Source organism: Peromyscus leucopus, chromosome 9 (genome assembly GCF_004664715.2).
Source record: "Peromyscus leucopus breed LL Stock chromosome 9, UCI_PerLeu_2.1, whole genome shotgun sequence".
NCBI classification, from domain to species: domain Eukaryota; kingdom Metazoa; phylum Chordata; class Mammalia; order Rodentia; family Cricetidae; genus Peromyscus; species Peromyscus leucopus.
Window position 1 is genome coordinate 35705529 of NC_051070.1, and position 22972 is coordinate 35728500.

The 22972-nt window shown below is 36.6% G+C and overlaps 1 pseudogene; it reads left to right on the forward strand.

Annotated features, from left to right (window-relative positions):
• The first annotated feature begins 1884 nt into the window (after nucleotides 1-1884).
• LOC114699763 lies at nucleotides 1885-3233 on the forward strand (annotated as a pseudogene).
• Nucleotides 3234-22972: the final 19739 nt, after the last annotated feature.

Below are 22972 nucleotides of genomic sequence, written 5' to 3' on the forward strand. Positions count from 1 at the left end.
AGGAAGATGAAATAATTCAACATCATGCTCAGCTTCATAGCTATTTCAGGGCCAGAACGGGATATTATGGAAGCTTTTCCAAAGAAAGTAAACAAACAAAAAAGCAAACCTTTAATTTAGAATATATTGAAAGTTAGAGACTGTTTCACTGTTTTGTCTAATTCCAAAATTAGACACCCATGGTGATCTTATTGACTAAAATAGTGATGAAGTTAATTGAAGTAATTACATGGTCTTGTTTCTCTACTCCAGTTCACTTGAACCCCATTGGTATTGCTTTGCCTATCCCTGTCTTCCAAAGACACAATTCATATGAATAGTCTCTTAAATCCTCTGCCACCCTAGGCTCTGAAAGCTCCATACAAAGGTGCATTTATTAAGTATACTACTTATTTATTCACTACAGGCTGTGGAATTTTCTAGGCAGTCACTGGTCTGAAATTCACACAGAACAAAGGTTTGCATGGAGATTCCAGATGCTAAAGCAATGCCAAGCAATACCATCATTCTTACTTGCATTTCAACTTATACATATAAAATGAGACCAACATTGAAAAATAGGGGAAATCCTATAAGGTTAACTAGAAATTGGATCTGGGGAATGCAACAGGCCAAATTCTTATTCCTGGATTCTGAGTCTGCTTGAGAGATGCCCTTTGACCTTTACCAAGTCATCTTCCTTCTCCAGATATTTCCCACCCAGTTTATGGAATAGACAGATACCTCATAAGATTATTGTGAAGGTTGAATAAGACAAGCTGCACAGGCTTTCTCTGCGCCATCTGAAATCACAGATGGTCAATGAGGAAAAAAAAACACAATACATACTTATTGTGAATTCCATTGACACAAGACAATAACTGTGTCTTAGATTTTAATGACCAAGTGATAGATATGACTTTATCACATTATGTCTTTGCATATTTCTCTGATACAAATGACTTCAAATATATTTCTGCTACAGAATTGTGGCACAGAGAAGTACTTTTGTGTGCTGTAGATCATCGATGCTGTTGCTTTTCAGAAGTATATGTGAATGTAATTGAATATAATTAACATATAAAGATTTCCGCTTGTACAGTGCTTATTATTCTAAATTTATCTACCTCAAATGATATTAGAATGGAAATAAGCCAAGCAGAAATTTATGTAGAGAATAGGAATAGAGATGTGTAAAAATAGTTTTGAAGGAAAACAAACAACCATCATTCAGGCCCTATCTTTGGTATCCTTAATCAGCATTATACATTTTATGAAACATAAAAGGAAAATAAAATGGCAACCAATTATAAGGAACAAAAACCAAAGGGTTATTGCATTTGAAAGTTTACTATACTTATTTGTAAAACGTGTAGAGAATTGACCTCCTGAATTTTGAATTTTTCCATCCCTCTCCTATGTGCCAGATGTTGAGTAAGTTTTTCCATGCATTATATCATTTTATTTCCAAATATGCAAGAGTTAAGATGTTAAGGACTCTAAGAAACTTTTACAAAAAACCAATAGGCAGGGACAAGGTTTGTCGTCCTCCAACAGCTAAGGTATATAGCCCCATCTTCCTTGTAAGTTGATTTTGATTCATCTACATGTGGCCTTATTTTCAAGTAGCAATAACAAAAGTTACATTTTAGCATTACAGCACCTAAACTAATCCAGAATCACACAAGATATCCATGCAGCAATAAGCATAAAACCTTACAAACACAAAAGTACTGATACCTGTCCAATATTTTAAAAAAAGAAAAAAAAAGTAAAAAGAAAGAAGGAATGAAAATCACTGGGGCTCACACTCTGCCACCGATTTGCGCTGCATGTCTTTTCGCTGCTCCATCTCCCCGTCCTTTGCCGATAGCAAGGGAAGAAGAAATTGCCGCACTCGTCATTAACAATGGCTCTGGCATGGGCAAATCTGGCTTTGCTGGCGACAACGCGCCCAGGGCCGTGTTTCCTTCAATTGTTGGGCACCCCCAACACCAGGGCGTCATGGTGGGCATGGGCCAGAAGGATTCCTATGTGGATGACGAGGCCCAGAGAAAGAGAGGTATCCTGACCCTGAAGTATCTTATCGAGCACAGCTTTGTCACCAAATGGGATGACATGGAGATCTGGCATCACACTTTCTACAATGAACTGCGTGTGGCTCCTGAGGAGCACCCAGTGCTTCTGACCGAGGCCCCCCTTGAACCCTAAAGCTAACAGAGAGAAGATGACGCAGATAATGTTTGAAACCTTCAATACCCCAGCCATGTACGTGGCCATTCAGGCGGCGCTGTCTCTGTATGCATCTGGGCACACCATTGGCATTGTCATGGACTATGGTAATGGAATTACACATACTGTGCCCATCAATGAGGGTTACGCCCTGCTCCACACCATCTTGTGTCTGGACCTGGCTGGCCGGGACCTGACAGACTACCTCATGAAGACTGTGACTGAGAGGGGATATAGCTTCACCACCACGGCTGAGTGGGAAATTGTGTATGACATTAAGAGAAGCTGTGCTATGTTGCCCTGGATTTTGAACAAGAAATGGCTATTGCTGCATTGTCCTCTTCCTTGGAGAAGAGCTATGAGCTTCCTGGTGGACAGGTGATCACCATCGGCAATGAGTGCTTCCGGTGTCCAGAGGCGCTCTTCCAGCCTTCCTTCCTTGACATGGAGTCATGTAGCATCCACAAGACCACCTTCAACTCTATCATGACGTATGATGTGGACATCCGCAAGGACCTGTATGCCAACACAGTGCTGTCTGGTGGTACCACCGTGTATCCAGGCATTGCTGACAGAATGCAGAAGATCACAGCCCTAGCACACAGCACAATGAAGATTAAGATCATTGCTCGCCCTGAGCACAAGTACTCAGTCTGGATTGGCGGCTCCATTCTGGCCTCACTGTCCACCTTCCAGCAGATGTGGATCAGCAAGCAGGAATATGATGAGTCAGGCCCCTCCATCGTCCACTGTAAATGCTTCTAGATAGACTGAGCAGGTGCCAGACATCTGCTGCATGGGCTAATTCTGAAGTATCAATTTGCCCTGGCAAATGTACACACCTCATGCTATCCTCATGAAACTGGAATAAGCCTTTGAAAAGAAATTTGTCCTTGAAGCTTGCATCCAATATCAGCACTGGATGGTAGAACTTGTTGCTGATTTCTGACCTTGTATTCAAGTTAACTGTGTAGTGGGTGTTTTCCCTCCTGGCCGGGTGGGTTGTTACTTGCCTTGAGTTGGGAAAGTTTACATTGACACCTATAAATGATTCATCCTTTTAATTTAATGTAAGGGTTTTTTGTACTCAATTCTTTAAGAAATGACAAATTTTGGTTTGCTACTGTTCAGTGAGAATATTAGGCCCCAGCAACACGTCATTGTATGGTGATATTTTATTTGTGCTGAAATGTGATTTTATTTGTATGTTAATAAATAAAAGTGCCTGGGGGTCAGAACTAATAGCAAGCCATAGCAGAAGTCTGGCAGTGGTAGCACACACCCTTAATCCTGATCACATGACAGGCAGATCTCTGTGTGTTCAGGGACACCACCAGCATGGAGACACATGCCTTTAATCTCAAAACAAACCATAGAAGACCTGAAGGTCTGTGTAGACAGGCAGTGACAAGGAGGTCATGTGGTTGGGTTTACAACCAATGAGAAGGCAGAACAGAAAGCCAATGAAATGACAGATACACAGGAAGTAGTTCTCTTTCTCAGGGGAAGGATGGCAACGGCAGTGAAGGGTAAGAAGAGGGGTATAAGTCTCAGCTCTTAGCTACTGCTCTGACCTCTTAAGCTTTTAACTGCATTTGGCTCTGTGTTTCTTACTTAATAAGACTGTTACATCTACATCACTGTGTAAAGAAAAATAAAAGTGCTGCAGTTACAAAAAAAAAGAAAGAAAAAAAAGAAAAAAGAAAAGAAAAATCATTGGGAAAGAGGATTTCCAGAAGAAATACCATGATAAAAATTTAAACTGATGAAAATAGAGAATTCAACAGAATGTGAAGCCACCTGAATCTTGATTACTGGTAAGAAATATATAGACATATTAAAAGATATCATGTGTGAGAACTAATGTGTCTCAATTTAGACTGCTCTGACAGGTGCCCAGGAAGTGAATAACATTCCAGAAGCAATGGCTGGCCAAATGCCTTTGTCCTACAGTTGGGAACCATGGGTGGTTCACATATTACAGTGAACACAGTCAGCAAATAGATCTCTTCCAGCACCAACAAATGTTGACTCTTAGGTCTACATAGGCTTCCAGTGTTTAGTTACAATTCCACGGATAAGGAAGAAACCATCATAGAAATATACAGGATTTATATTTTTCCATTCCAGAAGATTGAGTTTTTCAAGACAGGGTTTCTCTGTGTAACCCTGGCTATTCTGGAACTCATTCTGTATACCAGAATGGCCTCAAACTCAGAGATCTGCCTGTCTCTGCCACCTAAGTACTAAAATTAAAGGTATGTGCCACTATGGCTGGCACAATAGTAATCCTAACTATGTCTCTCACTGCTCTTTTCTCTCCTTATCCATGTTATTGTGTTATTAAAACCTTGATCTTAAAAGTTATGCCTCAAAAGAATTTAGAAAATCAAAATTAGTAATTGGTATGATTATTAATTAAAAGATGGATTCCTATTAACTGGATTTGGGGCACAGCATATTGCAAATATCTTAATAGGTTTTCTTATCATTTGCCTCTATTCTATAATCTATTGTTTTTAAACATAAAGACTATATAAATTTAAAACTCAATTTGTTGTCCAATAGAGTTATGAAACAAAATACTATGGATGTTCTAAATCTCCTTCCTAAAAAAGTTTGTAGAAATTGCTGATGAAGCATAGGAAAGGCTAAAAATATTTGCATGTTTAAAAAAGATGAGAAATGTCTAAAATATATCTATTATAAATTAAACGTATTTTTAGAATTATCGTTTCATGACCGGGCATTGATAAAGAGAATATTTAATTTTTTATAACTCAACTATGATTCTCTAAAACCTAAAAGAGAACAAAAGTTTTAGTGTTGCTCAATACCTCCTCGAATTCAGAAGGATCATTATTAAAACATGTTTTAAACTTAAAATAGCTGTTAGAATTCATATTTTAAGAGAGTTATAAATTATAATCTGATGTGAATTTTTACTCTAAATTCTCATCCTACAAATGTTGGAAGGCTTGACCGGAAAAATCTGTAATGCTCCTACAGCCTTGCAGGCTGCTGAGTTCACCAATAATTCTTTGTAATTTCAGTACTACAATGGGAAAAGCCCTTTCTTTTAGATTTGGATCTCTGCTGCTATTGTCTGGGACACTTTCTTTCTTTCTTTCTTTTTTTTTTCTATCAGAGTCTTAGGTATGCCTCAGGAAAAGAAAGAACCACCCAAACTAGAAAAAAAGGCACATAAAAACAGGTCTATTTTGCTGTTTCTCCCACATTCCCATAGTCTAAAAATCACCCTGATTATATTTTTTTACTTGAGCACATATAATTATGTCATCAAAATTATTAAAAAAAAAACTCTAAAATATGTGTATAATGACATGTCAGATTCTTAACAGTTTCATTGAGGTAGTCCACTTTGAACAAAAGGCAAATCAAATTCAAGATGAATTTAATTTAGTAAAATAAATTTTACCTCAAGCCATGATTTGTAACAGGTTTCACTTGAATGGATAAGTGATAATAGCATTTGGATTTTGGGAAAATACAGTGGATTATTTTTATTACAATTAAAATGTATCAAGTGTCTGCTATTCACGTGTGCTTCTGCAAAGCTCAGTTTGAATGGTGAATGAAATTAGATGAAGCACCGAGCTTCAACCAGTTTATTTTGTGGTGAAGATGTGAATATGAAACTCCAATGAAGAATGCAAGACCAGAAAATTGTCTAAAGTGGCACTATAAATGCATGTTGTAAGGCTTTAAATCTATTCAGGAAAACTTCAGAAATCCAAGTCTAGTTTGACAAGGTGCATAGGTGCATAGGATTAGAATAGACAAATGCAAAGAAGATACAGGGTAAGACAGCTCAGGAGTAGGGGTGGGGTCAGGGAAGGGACTAGCAACTTTACAAGATACAGTGTGATGAGGAGATCAGCCCAACATGCGTAATGTACAGTGTCATCAGTGTGCGCTTCAAAGCCACGCTGAGAAGTACAGGATTAAAGTCTAATAACCAGAAAGTAACTACTTCTAAATTGTTTATGGCAGTGCTGATGAAGCTGCTGCAATAATACAGTTAGCTATGCTTTCTCATGCCATTGCCTTTTACAAAACCTTACGGCGTTAGCATTATTGTCAGGCCAAATTCATAATGGAAAATTGGAAAATGTTCCAAATTTTATGAACTATAACTCAAATTATGGAGTATTAACCCAAGAGTGTTCTACAGCATGTAACTAATAGCTAATATTCCTACTGAAAATGCTTACACATTCAGTAGAAGATGAATAATTAGAAGAGAAATTTTATTCATGTAAATACTCTAAGAAGCATATATGAAAAATATAACTAAAAATCTGCCCAAATCTTGTAATGATAAATTAATGCTTCACAAATTTAGAACATCCACAATGTGTGCCTTCATGAACTTCTTTACTCATTAATAATAATAATAAATAATGATGATAAAGAATAATAACAACTGATATAGCCTGGAATTCAAAGCCAAAAAAGTCAAAATATTTGTTCAGAGATTTCAATGATTTTTAAGAGTCAGAACTAATACTAATTATGTTAATACTGCCCAATAGATTGAGGGTTGGGTATTATATTGTATATGTAAAAATGTGTTTGTGCTTTGTTGTGTGTATGTGTATGTGTGTGTATAAATTACACCATATTGTTTCTCTGCCTTCCATACACAGAAGCAACATGATTTTCAGATTAGTTTAAATTGTTTTTACCATATGATAGCAATCAATTTAAATACATGGAGTTGCTTTGATAAACAAAAATATCAAACTTCATATAGAATTTTGTAAATTAGCCTTTAAACATAGCATGGTATTTCTAAAGCATTTTATGTAGAACTGAATGCTTTTATTAATTTTCAATAAAAAACTATAAAACAATTTAAAGTTAATTTAGCCATCGATTTAATGTATAGAATTGGAGTCTCCTCAGAATATCTTTTTTACTTTATAATATGAGCCTTAATTTAGATACTTATTTTAGAACCTCTACATATGTTGCTACTTGTGGAATTTCTGAACTAGAGTACACACCAAGTCTACTGGACAAGAAGACAATAAAACTTCTGATTCAAAATAGATCTAAGGAGTATGAGGCAGCAGATACTGGGTTAGTTATAGAACAATTGTTTAACATGGAGGACAACCTCGGTTTAATCAAAAGCATCCTTGAATGAATGGATAAATACGTAAATAAGTGAACATGAGAACACATGTTTTCTCTCATTTTTGAGTAACTTAATTTCCCAAATTATAAATTTTAACATCGTTATTATAAAATATTTATTTCCATTTATTTTTCATTCATCAGTTGAGAAAATGAAGATAATTTCCATATTTATTGGCTAATCCAGTTTTTGTTGTTTTTAAAAATGACTTTTTCCCCTACCTGGCTGTTTTGGTTTTTTTTTAATTATAGCTTTTGAATAATTTATTATATATTTTGTCATCAAAAATCTAATTGAAAATAAATACAGTATTTGTGCTTCCTATCATAAGACAAATCAGAACTAACTATGCTAAATATATTTGTACTTTGACATATAGTAGAGTGAAAAATCATCACTTATTGAGTTAACTCTCAAGGATCAGACATCATGGCAGTTACTTTTAAATATATTACTTCCTTTCACGTGTACATCAGCAGACTTCACATTGTTAACTCTACCTCTGATGGACATAATGAATGTCACAACTGGAAATGGAAACAGAATAACTTGTCAAGAGATTTGTATCTACTGATAAATTTATTGTGCTCTGTAGCCCATATTTTATAAAAAAATAAAATAAAATTCCTATTTTTTTTATTCTTTAAACTCATTCACATGATTTAACCTAAACTTCTTTACATTATAGGGATAGTATAGCTGAAGTTATGTCCAGTCCCGCCAGTGCCAGCAGCCACTCAGACTCAAACATACAGAAGCTTATATTATTTAAACTGTTTGGCCTAATAGCTCAGGCATCTTGCTATCTAGGTCTTATATCTTAAATTAACCCATTTCTATTAATCTATATCTTGCCAAATGGCTTGTGGTTTACCGGTACTTTACATCCTGTTCCTCATCACAGCGGCTGGCAGCATCTCTCTGCCTCAGACTTCCACTTCCCAGAATTCTCCTCCCTCTTTGTCCTGCCTATACTTCCTGCCTGGCTACTGGCCAAGGAGCACTTTATTTATTAACCAATCAGAGCAACAGGATGGGGCTGGAGAGATGAGTAAGAGCTCCTTTTGTTCTTGCAGAGGATACAGGTTCAGACTGCAGCACCCACATCCCTCTCTGCATCTGCTTCCAGCAGTCACAGGATGAAGGTTCCATGGATCAATTTTTTTTTCTAAAGAAATTATGCAAACTTAAGAACTCAGTTTCTCTAATTCTGGAATAGAGCACTTCACCCACCTTCGTTGAGATTGTAAATGAGCATAAATTGGCATTCATGACCTATAGGCTAAAAAATGTTTCTAGGAGAGGCAATATTTTTACTAACTTTGAAATATGCTGTATATTTAAAAGTTACATTATTTAACTTGATGTTAATGTATTTGTATCTATATAGACAAGGCTTTTAAACTGGCTTTATAAGAATTTCTTATAATTTTAACATTTTCTTTGTTTAATTCCAAATAGGTACAGAAATTTGGGCAGATATTAATTCTAAAAGCCAAATTACTTTAACAATAGAATTATATACTCTAAATCAAGGGTTTTCAATTCCAATTGCAGATTTAATAGGAATCAGTTATAGAAAGGTGAATATTATATATGGCCCAAATACATGGTGAACATCCCATAGCTCAGTCATTCTCATAGTGAAGACACAAAATTCCAGGTTCGGGTAAACTGAATAAAATTTTTAAGATACAACCAACTGATGGATCATTGAAAGCTTAGTTGTCTGGACATTAACTAAAGTTATCATTTAATGCATAGCATTATTATTTCCTTTATTCCACTCAATTTTTAAGAGACTTGGGCCCTTAAGAATAACTAAGATCAGTATTTCTCTGGCTAAAATGAATTTATAAGTTTAATGAAAAACTGTCAATTGGAATGTTACACATTCCCCCGATCTACCACTATTTCCAAGATGTTCTAATAACATGAAAATTTCAGTATTTTAATGTTGTTAAGTGGTGGAATTGGCTATATACATAAATACTAAGCTTCAAATGAACACTTTGTTACAAAGGCAATATAAGTATAAAAAATGTAAATATAAGTTTATTTCTACAGTGTTGTCATTAAAACATGCAATGTTGCTTAATCATTACAACTGCATTAATACCCAAGTTTACAAATACACATAGGGCACAACAGACAAACACACAATTAAGCACCTATCAAACATGAAACTAGAGTTAAATAATGATTTATATCAAGATGTGTCTCTTTTATTTCAGTATACTATATTGATTTGGTTTGCAAACTTTATTCCAAAGTTATTCAAATCTTCCCAGATATTAATTATGAATCCAAAGTGATCAATAATTGACTTATTTTCATTCATAATAATTTTAAAATGTACTTTTTCTTTTAAAAAATCATTAAGAGTTTAGTATAATGTATTTTTATTATTCTCTCCTCTGTTCTTTCCAGGTTGACATCCCCTTTCTGATCCAACCAACACTCTATCTGGATTTTTGTCCATCAAGACAAATTCATTTTACTCAAATATTTCTGGACATATGCCCCCTGTTGTAGTCTGGTCCACTCACCAGGGGCTACAGTCTTAGAAAAAACTGTTCCTTTCCCAGTAGCTAACAATTGCTAATAACTTCATGGCCAAGTGTTGGGCTTTTATGACAAACACTCCATCTCCATGCTGAGATTGGTATGGCATGGGCTTGCACAGGTCTTCTACATGCTGTCACACTGCTGTAATTTCATGTGTGCAGCTAGCTGCCTTGCTGTGTCCAGAAGAAATTGTAGTCATTCCCTACCTACATTTTACAATCATTCCTCCCCTATTCTGAAAGGTTCTCTGAAGACTGGGAAGAGGAGTTGTCATGCATATGTTCCATTTAAGGCTGAGTATTCTGCAGTCTTTTTTTTTTTTTTTTCTGTACCTTGGCCTGTTGTGTATCACATCAAAGCTTCTATTGACATTAAATTATACTGTTCTTTAGAACAGATGATAGTGTGCTGCTCTCGTTTTCCCACATTTACCACAAGTGTGAATCTGGGAACTGTTCAGAATTTTTTTCTGTAGTTAAAATACAGTCTCTCTCTATCTTCTACTTTTTTCTCTTTCTCCTTCTCCTCCTCCTTTCTTCTTCTCTCCCTATTGTGTGTGTGTCTTTCTCTCTCTGCCTGTCTCTGTCTCTGTCTCTCTGTCTGTCTCTGTCTCTCTCCGTGTATGTGTGTGTGTGTGTGTGTGTGTGTGTGTGTGTGTGTGTGTGTTTGTGTGTGTACACCCCAGACTTCATCTTGGCTCCAGATCCACGAGCACGCGTTTTGCAGCTGTGTTGTCTCTTGCCTTTGACTATTAGTGATGCAACCTCTTTTCTATGTGAAACTGACACACAAGCAAATCAGAGGAGATCTAGGCTAGAGTGTATGCTGTCTGGAGAAAGGTGATGATGCAAAGAGACTGAGAAAAAAAAATGAAACCTTACCTAGTCTTAAATGACTGCAAAGTTTAATAGAATCATTTCAAACATTCAAAGCAATTTTGTCCTTTTTCTATAATAAAGTTTTGCCAAGTGGTAAAAGATTCAGGAGCATTTTGCAAATAGTGACTTCAGAGCATTTTTAGGTGATGTAAACATTTTTTTTCAATTTTCTTACATTTTAAGGAAAAAAGCTTGTAGTTCCATTATGAAGGGAGAGTATGTTTCATGTTTATTGTCTTTATTTCAGTATGTTTACTTTTGTCATTAAGCATAGTTTTGAAATTATTTCATTATATCTTGATGCTCTAAAGATATGCACATAACATAATAAATAAAGAAATGGCTTTACTTATTGCACATTTAAGGTAATGAATACTTTTAAAATAAATAGAATTTAAGTCTTTAATGCCAGTGTTTACAAACTGTCTTTACAGGTGTTTGATAAAAATGTTTATTTTTCACATCATACTGCATTTTAAAATCAGGGTATTGCTGGTAAGGGATTTTGAGTGACAGTGCAGTTTCCTACTTCTGAGAATATCTTTCTTTCTAACCTTAGGATTGAAAATCACTAAACATTTTCACTCCATATTCACCATAGCCAGAAATTCCATGATTGCTTTGAAGGTATGGGAGAAGCAATTTGTGGAAATGTTATTCAGACCAAACTTCCTCATTTAGTTCTAGCAAGTTTGAAGGCAGGTTTCATCTACTGAGTTAAAGGTACTGGATTTGATTTGTATTTTCAAGTGTGTCTTTTGAGAGTTATGTTTTCAAGCTCCAAAGAAAAATTGAACCCATCAGACTTTGAAAATCAACAGTAGACATAATAAAGTCCTCCAGTGCCTTCCTATAGCCTTCAATATAAAATCTCAACCCTGTACTATGGCAAGAAAGGCCTCCCTTTACAACTCAGTAACATTCAGTTCCTTCCTCTGCTGAGCAAATCTAAGCTCTCAACCATGCCCAGTGACTTATGTCTCCCAAGTGCACAGGACTCCCTCAAAAGTGTATCTGGGAAGGCCCAACAACTCTTGCTCAGCATGCATTCTTTCCTCAGCTGGGTTTCTTGAACCAACATCCCTACATTGAAATTTTTGAAGAAGTTAATTACATAATGTTCCTTTACAATTAAATACTGTACCAAAGCAACAGCCCAAAAGTCATGTAAACAATAAACTATTATTCAGAAATAAAGCAATAGTTATATTTTTGGATAGTAAAATGGATTTTTTTTTCTTAATAGATGCCGATACAGTCTCTCAGTTTCCTCTCATCTAAACCTACACTGAACAGAGCTTTGAATTTTATGTTTTCTGTTGTTTGTTTTTCTTTGTTTGGACCTTAAGTTTAAGTTGATACTCTAAAGTATAATTAGAATTTATTGTATATCCAAGACTGAGGACCCCAGAAACTTACACATTTACAGAATTGGGAAGAAGCTATAAAGATAAAGGTAGAAAGGCTCAAATGAAAATACAGCAAATTTAAAGAATAAAGTACAATTTTTGGGGGATTAGTTCATTTGCTTTAAAGTTGATCTGCATAGAAAGTAATGTTGAGGGTGAGGGCACATTTTTTATTTGAGTGTAATTAGTTTAGCTTTGATTTTGGGATGCTTTGTTTCCCACTGTTCTGTCAGCAATGATTAGAGGAATAATGAAAACCAACTGGAGAGTGATAGCCCCCATTTTCATTATGTATTCCAGAAAAGAGAACAGAGTTCCTTGAAGAAAGACTTGTAGGATTGACAATGAAACAATAAAAATGCCTAGGTTTATGGTAGTAAATAGAATACTTTCCTGAAGGATTCATTTGAGGGAAGAAAATATAATTAAAGGTGGTGATTCTTACCTTATTCATTTCAGCCATAAAGTAAAAATGGTGTCGTTTCCTGAGCTGTGAAAGACAAGAGCAAAAATTAGCCACTGGGAAAGAGATAGGGAGAGTTCACATATTTTGAAAATATTTTAAAAACATAGATGATTTAAATCAGTTATCAACAGTGCTTTGTGTGAACAGTGCAAATATCAGAAATCAAGAATTCACTTTCTCAATCAACAAAGTTGAAATTTCTTCTTCTCATTACTATGCTATCAAATTACTGTTAATTTTTGCATCATTAATTTTAACATAATTCAAGTATTCCATAAACCAATATCTAATTGACTTGGATTAAAAATAGAATCAATCATGATATAATCATTATAAATTATATTTGTGGAAAATATCTGTTTACAAAGTCCATTATGCCTTTGGGATATTGTTCTCAATGGTGTACTGGACACTGTTTATGACTTCATACTGAAGCATTTGTATGTAGGGAAGTGTTGCTAAAATGGAGTTGAAGAACTGTGAAAAATTCAGAGACCCCCTTTTTTTTAACAAAAGTCACACAACAATTATCATCTTTTAATTAACTGAAGTAAGTAATGTTTCATGTTAGAATTATATATTAGAATAAATATATTCCTTTATGCTTCAGAAAGTAGATAAGTATTAACATTAATAACAGGCTTTGTAAGTTGTCTGAGTATTATTGGAGTGCGTTCTGGCAACATACGCAGTATATTCACTCTGAGCACTCTGAACCCATACACCACCTGTCTTTTGGGACCAGGTTCTAAGTAGCACTACTCATATTTTCAAAATTCTAAAGAAAATAATTAGTAATATTTCCATCAGATATGTATTTATTACATAAAATATGAGAGAGGGTGGACACATGGGTGTGATATCACACACAGGAGGCAGAGTCAGGAAGGTTTAAATTCGAGGTCACCCTAGGTTATATGTTGAAAGACATTTCTCCAAAACAAAAACAAAATTAGACAACAATGTAATGACATCAAAACTTTGGTATACAAAGTATCATTTCAGTACTGTTCCTTTTCAAAGACAATAAACCACTCTACAAACTGCTTTTGTTTGAGTGCTTGTTTTTTTTTTTTTTTTTTTTTTTTTTTTTTTTTGTTTGTTTGTTTGTTTGTTTGCTTTCATTTTCTCACCAATACAATCAACCCAATTCTCCAGACCTGAATGTAACAGGAAATTTAGAAAGGGAATTCTGCATCTGCTGCAAGAAGGACACCATTTCTGAGACTTGAGACTTGACTTGCTCATAAAATCCAAGTAATATTCTATCCTATGAGCTGGAGAAGACACCTCTCTCTCCACAGAAATCCTACACAGACATATACTTTGGTACAATAGGATAAGCATCCGTTGTGGGAAGAAGTGAATAAACAGACAGTAGCTGGGCATCCTCCCCTCCTCCCCCACCCCCCGACCCTGCCTTTATTCTGGTTAATTTTCACTTGTTGTGAATACAGCACCTTGAAACTCTACTGAGTTATGAGAACTGTCATTACTCTTGTGTTCCTTAAAGGGAAGCAGCTTCCCTCTTTACCTTGTGTGAGACCTGGCCATCCCTTCACATTGAATCAGGTTTGTTTGTTGACTTCCAAATTTGTGTCCTAAGCAGTCTCTGCACACTCTGCTCAAGGTTCCCAGAACTGCTCAGCCCATGATGATGAGTCAGAAGGAGGTTCTGTAGTGTAGCCATTGCATTCTTTACAGTATTTTTTTTCTCACTGAAACAATCCCCAACTGTTTTGTTAAAAATATATCCTCCAAGAATCTCTACTCCCTGATTAATTTTTTCTCCATAGCATTTGTATGCATCACACAATCTACTCATTTCCTTATTCCTTCTAATTGCATCTCTTTCATTACAGGATGGAATGGAGATACACTTTAGGAGGAAAAGGATTTGTGACTAATATAGCCCTAGAACAATTAACACAGAGTAGGCATTCGATAAATATTTTTGAGGGATTAGAGAAATAATTCAAATCTCAGCACCACATAGTGGTTCACTACAATTTGAAAAAGTAGTTCTATGGTATTTGATGCCCTTCTCTGGATCTGTAGGCACCAAACACACACATATATGCAAGAAAAATACATTATACACAAAATAAAAATAAATGAATATTTTCAAATGAGTGATTGAATCAAGCCATCTAGGCTGAAAGCTTTAAGTACTTCTATAAATCTTTTTATAAATGCCTAAGAGATATATAGTTATTTTGATTAAAGCAATGAATATTTTGCAAACACACTATGACCTAGATAGATTCTCTCCTGGCACACTTCATTGTCAGTCAAATAAACCAGCAAAATGAATCAGGATTAGAAAAGTCAGTAGTTGAATCTATTCTATATCTATTGAAAACACAAGTTCTCTATTTAATGGCTGATGCTCAGTCACATTGAAAATTGCAGTAATAATATGTCCACAGGCATATTATTTGATATTTGATAAACCAATAAAGTTTATCATAGATTTGTGTGTAGAATCTAAAATTATTCAGGCCTCAGACAAGGCAAATTTTCACTATCTTCAAACTATTAAGCAGACATTGTAAAGCCATCCACACCTTCTGCAATGGGCTTTTCTTTGAATAGTAATTTCTCTCTTATGTCTTAACACAGTAATTACCTCCATTCCTTTCCACTGAAATAAGAATGCCTATCCCAAACTGGGGATGCTCTTTACTTTGATTGCAGTAAATACTTTGATTGCTATCACTTTCTACACAGAATGCCAACTTAGTGTAACTAAAAGACAAATGGTGACTTCCTAGAATTGCATAACTACGGGAAATCAGTTGAGGATACCATGAAATGAAAGGCACTTCTTTCCTTCAGTACCTCATTCACGGAGAGCCATCTTTCCAATTAAGTGCAGAGTGTGGCCCACAGGTGACCCAGTGATGAAATGTCTCTACATTCTTTTTAAAGCTTGTCAGCAACATGTATTAACAAAAGGATGAGTGACATTTATAATTTAATTTGGTTAACTTCCAAACATTACAGAATTAAATAGTCTTTATTCTAGCTTGATTTACAAAGGCGCACTAAGCTATCTAACAGTCAGAAGGAGAATTTCTTATTGCAAATTGTTTTCATAAAATTTCTATAAGAGAATATATTTCTCTTATTTCCCACGACTTCTAAAAAATCTTGAAATAATTAGATAAACAACCTTTAAAAGTCAATTATGTAGAACAGGAATCACCGGATGTGTTGAGTATAGGCTTGGAGTGTGAGTTGAGAGAAAATGAGTGGATCTTTAACTGTCAGACCTTATACTAGCCTAAGCAAAAGGTCCTCTATATTTAGTTAACTTGACTCCTTGGATGAACATGTATTTGGTAACATTAGACTGATGATAATCCATGTCTCCCAACACTCACAAATTAATTCTACAGAGGCCAAAACTAAAAGACATGAAAAGACTTTGTTGAGGACTCAGGAGATATTGAGTCACATGGGCTCAGAAAAGATTTGTGGAAAACGTGACTATGGCAATCCCCTTGGCTAGGGACATAGTCTAACTCAACTCAAGAAAAAAAAATATTTTTCTCACACTTATAACACCTTAGAGTTAGAGGCAAAATCTTCTTGGAATTTTTTTTTTTAATTTTCCCTCTTTTTTAAAATTTGGCCAGTATAGTGTGGTAAATGAAGCAGGACATGTCCTATGAGGAAAAAGAGATTCCTGTGGGAATGAAATCGAATGGAATATGCATATTCTGGCATAAGTTTCTCTCTCCTCTCTGTCTTCCTTTGCATTTCAGTGTGTGTGTGTGTGTGTGTGTGTGTGTGTGTGTGTGTGTGTGTGTGTACATTCTTGTTTGTCAAGTTCTTCTAATATAAGAATGGGTGATAAAACAATGACCTCTGGACTGTGACTGTAACTAGTATCTTATGGATAAAATATGCACTGGTTCTACCCTAGTTCATCAGCTTTGTGTCTACATGTTTGTTTTTATAGACAACCTAAAGTATGTGCCTGTGGACATATTATTGCTACAATTTTCAATGTGACTGAGCATCAGCCATTAAATAGAGAACTTGTGTTTTTAATAGATCAGCCGTATGAACTGTTGTCTCAAATGGTATGGTTGTGATTCAGAGGCTTCTTTCACAAATTGTCCTAAGAGAAAACATCATTGTCAAAAACTTCATGTTACCTAGGCTGGAGTTTCCAAGTAGTTTTCATTTCTCTACCTCTCATCTCCCCAAAGGAGTGGTGGGTTGAAGATAAACACCAACACATCCAATTGTTTGTGTGGTTTCTGGAAGTTAATTAAATTAATTAAATTCAGATTGCCAGGCTTACAAGTAGTGCCTTTTCCCCAGTCTAGGAATGTATACTATTGACTAGAAGAGTGTGTGGAGATAAAGCATATTATTTGAAAATTTTTGTTTATAATCACTGAATATATTACAAGTTAGACATATAAAATTTGAGGATAAATGTGGTATAACAACGCTATTGTCAAATTGCTAGACAGTTAGGGAATTTTGTGTTTATACACCTGGTGCATGACTCAAGAAACAATGAAGCAGTTATGATTAATCATGTTTTCACCTTTGCTATTGATACCTGTCATTTGATAATCTGCCTGGAAGATAGAGCTAAGAATTCCAATGCCAGGGTCTTAAATGCAGTGACAATACAAAGGGTTCAATGGGTGCATTGTTAAATGCTTCCTCTTCATGGTCCTACACTATTTGTAGATGAAATATTGCCTCATCAATGAAACAATTGTTGGGACTGGGAAGGTGGCTGGGGGGAAAGAAGAACACCTACCAAGAACACATACAGAGAACCTGGGTGGTGTTCCAAGAACCCACATTGGGCATCTCACAACCATCTGTAACTCCAATTCCAAGGGATCCAATGCCCTCTTCTGCTTCTCAGGCACTCATATATATATACAAAGCATATATCCACGTGGCCTATATCAACAAAAACATATATACATAAATTAAATGAGTCATTTTTGACATGATAAAAATAACATAGAAAATTGATAAGGAAAAGAGAGAACCTTGGCATTTGCCTTAAATCTGGCAGGTTCTCTTGCTAGCCTCTCACACCTTTGTTCTAATATGACAGGATTGTAGGATCCACACTAACAGAGACAAATGAGACTTAGCATACTGAGTTATTTAAAAGAAAATGAAATTAATTAGGTGATTGCTTTTAGAGATCATTAGACTTTGAAATTCTTGGTTTTGCTTGTTTGTTTTATTTTAGTGACCTAAACATTACTTCAAATGTTCACAGGTTCAAATGACTGTGAATGATTACATGAGTAATTTTTTCTCAAGTTTTAAAATTTATGCTTCATTGCTTGTAAGTATAGATGACTCTCATGGCTATTATTTACTTTTATTGCTTTGAAGCTCTATATAAGAAATAAGAATAAATTGTAGAATTTTTGTAATGATGAAAATCTGCCTTCAGGAGCTATATTTTGTTTCTTGTCAACCTAGGTGATGTCTTTGAATCCCACTACATCACCCTGATCTCTAAGTTATAAAGAATTTCAAATGCAAAGACTTAGACCTTTCTTTTTCTGTATTTATACAAATTATATCACCTTACTACCTGCTTAATCTACCATTTGGTAGCACCACCTTCTGTACTGTGTTGAAAATTATTGGTTGCTTAGTTATCTCACAGTTATTTATTTATTTATCAGGTGGGTGTAGATTGTGTGTGCATATCTGTGGAATGTGCATATGTGTGGCTATGTGGATGCATTTATTTGTACAGGTGTTTTCATGTGGGCATGGCCCACAGTGTCTCCCTCAATCCTTTACCATCTTATTTTTTTTTTTTTAGTTTCTCATTGAACATGGAGTTCATCAATCAGATAGACTGGTTAATTAGCAAGCTCCCATCATAAGTCTGACTCTGTCTTCCCTATACAGAGGTTACATATACATACTACCAGGCTCAGTTTTTTAATTTTTATCTCATACATGCATTTTATTCTTATAAGAGTAATAGAAATATTACACAAAACTACCTCAGTTGTCCTTTATTTATTGCTATACAGATGTTGGTTTAGAGCAGTGGTTCTCAACCTTTCTAATGATACCTCTCTTTATTACAGTTCCTCATATTGTGGTGACTCCCAACCATAAAATTATTTTTGTTACTACTTCATAACTATAATTTTGCTACTGTTATGAATTGTAATGTAAATATTTGGGGAGATAAATGTTTGCCAAAGTATCATGACCCAAGTTTGAGAAACACTGACTTAAAGATTAGTTAAGAAGGACTGCAAGGATACAGAGATTCACAGCCCAGTACTGGGCTGAGTTCTGGGAGTTTTGCTGAGGAAAGGGAGAAGAGATTGTAAAAGTCAGGGGGGTCATAACAGGGAAACCTACGGGGGCAGCTGACCTGGGCTCATGGGAGCTCATGGACTCTGAACCAAGAGTTGGGGAGCCTCCATGGAACCGACCTAGGCCCTGTGCATGTGTGTGATAGTTATGTAGCTTGGTCTCTTCGTAAGGCTCCTAGCAGTGAGATCAGGTCCTGTCCCTGGAGTTGAACTGACTTTTCCCCATGCTGGATTATCTTACTCAGGCTTGACACAAGGAGAGGAGCTTCGTTCTGCCTCAACCTGATGTGCCATACTTTGCTCAAGGCCATGAGAAGCCTGCCTTTTTTTAATGGAGACACAGGAAAAGTGGAAGTGGGGGGCACGGTGACAACTGGGAGGAAAAGAGGGAGGGCCAACTGTGGTCAGTATATAAAATAAATGAAAAGGACGTTATTTAAGTGAAATAAAAGAAAAAAGAACTACAATGAAACAGAACTAAAGTTGGTTCATCTTTCCTGTCCCTTTCTTTTTTCTTGCTTATTAATTTTTCATCATTTAAACGTTTTTAAATTTATTTATATTGTATTTTATTCTTTCCTTCCCCAAGTCATTCCAGATCCTCTTCCATTCTCTACTCACCCAACTTTAAGTTCTTTCTTTAAAAATCAAAAAGCCAATACAAGAACATGACCTGAGACTCTGGGAAGACCTGCCCAACTTGGCCCCAGGTTCTGGCCACCGGGCAGGTCCCCTTCTAGCCCCACCAGGAAGGATCCCCTTTTCCAAGCCCCACCTGGCAGCCCCTGCAATCTCCGCGTCCTGCCCCCAAGCCCATCTGCCCGAGACCCCAGCCACTTTCTGAGACTTAGAAACCTGCCCCCAGCTCCCATCCTGCCCCCGACTTCCCTTCTGGACCAGAGGTGAGTATCCGGGCCCAACTGGGACCCCATCCCTGGGCACCAGCCACTCTGGGAAGACGAGCCCAACTTGGCCCCAGGTTCTGGCCACCGGGCAGGTCCCCTTCTACCCCACCAGGAGGGATCCCCTTTTCCAAGCCCCACCTGGCAGCCCCTGCAATCTCCACGCCCTGCCCACACGCCCATCTACCCGAAACCCCAGCCACTTCTTGAGACTTAGAGACCGGACCCCAGCTTCCATCCTGCCCCCGACTTCCCTTCTGGACCAGAGGTGAGTATCCGGGCCCAACCCGGACCCCATCCCTGGGCAGCAGGCACTCCGGAAAAACCTGCCCAACTTGGCCCCAGGTTCTGGCCACCGGGCAGGTCACCTTCTAGCCCCACTGGGAGGGATCCCCTTTTCCAAGTCCCCCCTGGCAGCCCCTGCAATCTCCATGCCCTGCCCCCATGCCCATCTGCCTGATACCCCAGCCACTTCCTGAGACTTAGAGACCAGACCCCAGCTCCCATCCTGCTCCTGACCTCCCATCTGGACCAGAGACTTCTGGTGTAGATAAGAGCTTCCATCCTGCCCCGGAGTTCCCATTTGGACAAGAGAGAGAGACTTCCTGAATCTGTCAGCTCTTTCTGAACCAAGTACATTGAAAAGACCAAGAAGGAACCACAAGGAGATGGGCAGACGTCAAGGCAGAAGTACATACAACAAAATGAAGAGCAATACAGCATCACCAGAACCTAGCCCGCATCCAACATCTAGACCTGAACATCAAAAATTGGAAGAAGCAGAAGAAAGGAGCCTTATGAGTAACATCATGAAGAAGTTAGAGGCTTGTGTAGAGGAAAAGACAAGAAAATTGGAAGAACGCTGTAAACAACTAGAGGAAAGGGCAAACAAATTAGAAGAAAACAATAAAGTCCTGCAAGAAAACAATAAAGTCCTGGAAGAAAACAATAAAGTCCTACAAGAAAACAATAAAGTACAGGAAGAAAACAATAAAGTACTGAAAGAAAATCATGAAAAAGCAATGAAACAAACAAAGGAAACAGTCCAAGACCTGAAAAGGGAAATTGATAAAATAAAGAAGACACAAACAGAGGGAATGCTGGAAATAGAAAACCTGAGTAAAAGATCGGGAACTTCAGATGCAGGTATAACCAACAGAATGCAAGAGATGGAAGAGAGGATCTCTGGCATTGAAGATACAGTAGAAGAAATAGTTTCATCAGTCGAAGGAAACACTAAAGCCAACAAAGTCATGAACCAAAATGTCCAAGAAATTTGGGACACCCTGAAAAGACCAAACCTATGAATTATAGGGATAGAAGAAGGTGAAGAATACCAACTCAAAGGCACAGAAAATATATTCAACAAAATTATAGAAGAAAACTTTCCCAACTTAAAGAAGGAAATGCCTATGAAGATACACGAAGCCTATAGAACACCAAACAGACTAGACCCCCCAAAAAAAGTCCCCTCGACACATAATAATTAAACAACTATGTACATAATAAAGAAAGAATATTAAGAGCAGCCAAGGAAAAAGGCCAAGTGACCTATAAAGGTAAACCCATCAGAATAACACCTGATTTCTCAATGGAGACATTGAAAGCCAGAAGGACCTGGACAGATGTAATGCAGACACTAAGAGACCATGGATGTCAGCCCAGACTAATATACCCAGCAAAACTTTCAATCATCATAGATGGAAGGAACAAGACATTCGAGAAAGAGAAAGCCAGATTTAAACAATACCTATCCACAAACCCAGCCCTACAGAAAGCACTAGAAGGAAAATTCCAACTGAAAGAAGTCAGATACACACTCGAAAACACAGGCAATAGATAAAGCCACAACAGGAAACCCCAAAGAAGAGAAGTACACACACACTACCACCAAAAATAACAGGGATGAACAATCACTGGTCGTTAATATCCTTTAACATCAACGGACTTAATTCACCTATAAAAAGACATAGACTTACAGAATGGATACAAAAGCAGGACCCATCTTTCTGCTGCATACAAGAAACACATCTCAAATTCAAAGACAGACACTACCTAAGAATAAAAGGCTGGGAAAAGACTTTCCAATCAAATGGTCTTAAGAAACAAGCAGGAGTAGCCATCCTGATATCCAACAAAATAGACTTCAAACTAAAATCAATCAAAAGAGATCAAGAAGGGCATTACATCCTCATCACAGGAATGATCCACCAAGATGAAGTTTCAATTCTGAACATTTATGACCCAAACACAAGGGCACCAACATATGTAAAAGAAACATTACTAAAGCTTAAACCACATATAAAACCCCACACATTAATAGTGGAAGATCTCAACACGCCACTTTCACCACTGGACAGATCTCCCAAATGGAAACTTAACAGAGAAATAAAGGACTTAACTGATGTCATGACCCAATTGGACCTAATAGATATATACAGAACATTCCATCCTAACAAGAAAGAATATACCTTCTTCTCAGCACCCCATGGAACTTTCTCTAAAATCGACCACATACTTGGCCAACAAAGCAAATCTCAACAGATACAAAACAATTGGAATAACCTCCTGTGTTCTATCAGACCACCATGGTTTAAAGTTAAATTTCAACAACAACAAAACTACAGAAAACCTACAATCTCATGGAAACTGAATAATGCTCACCTGAATCACCAATGGGTTAAGGAAGAAAGAAAGAAAGAAATTAAAGACTTCCTAGAGATCAATGAAAATGAAGACACCACATACCCAAACTTATGGGACACTATGAAAGCAGTGCTAAGAGGGAAATTCATAGCACTAAATTCCCACATAAAGAAGTTGGAGAAATCCCACACTAGTGACTTAACAGCACACCTGAAAGCTCTAGAACAAGAAGAAGCAAAGTCTCACAGGAAGAATAGACGCCAGGAAATTATCAAAGAGAGAGATGAAATTAATAAATTAGAAACTAAGAGAATAATACAAAAAATTAATGAAACAAAGAATTGGTTCTTTGAGAAAATCAACAAGATAGACAAGTCCTTATCCAAA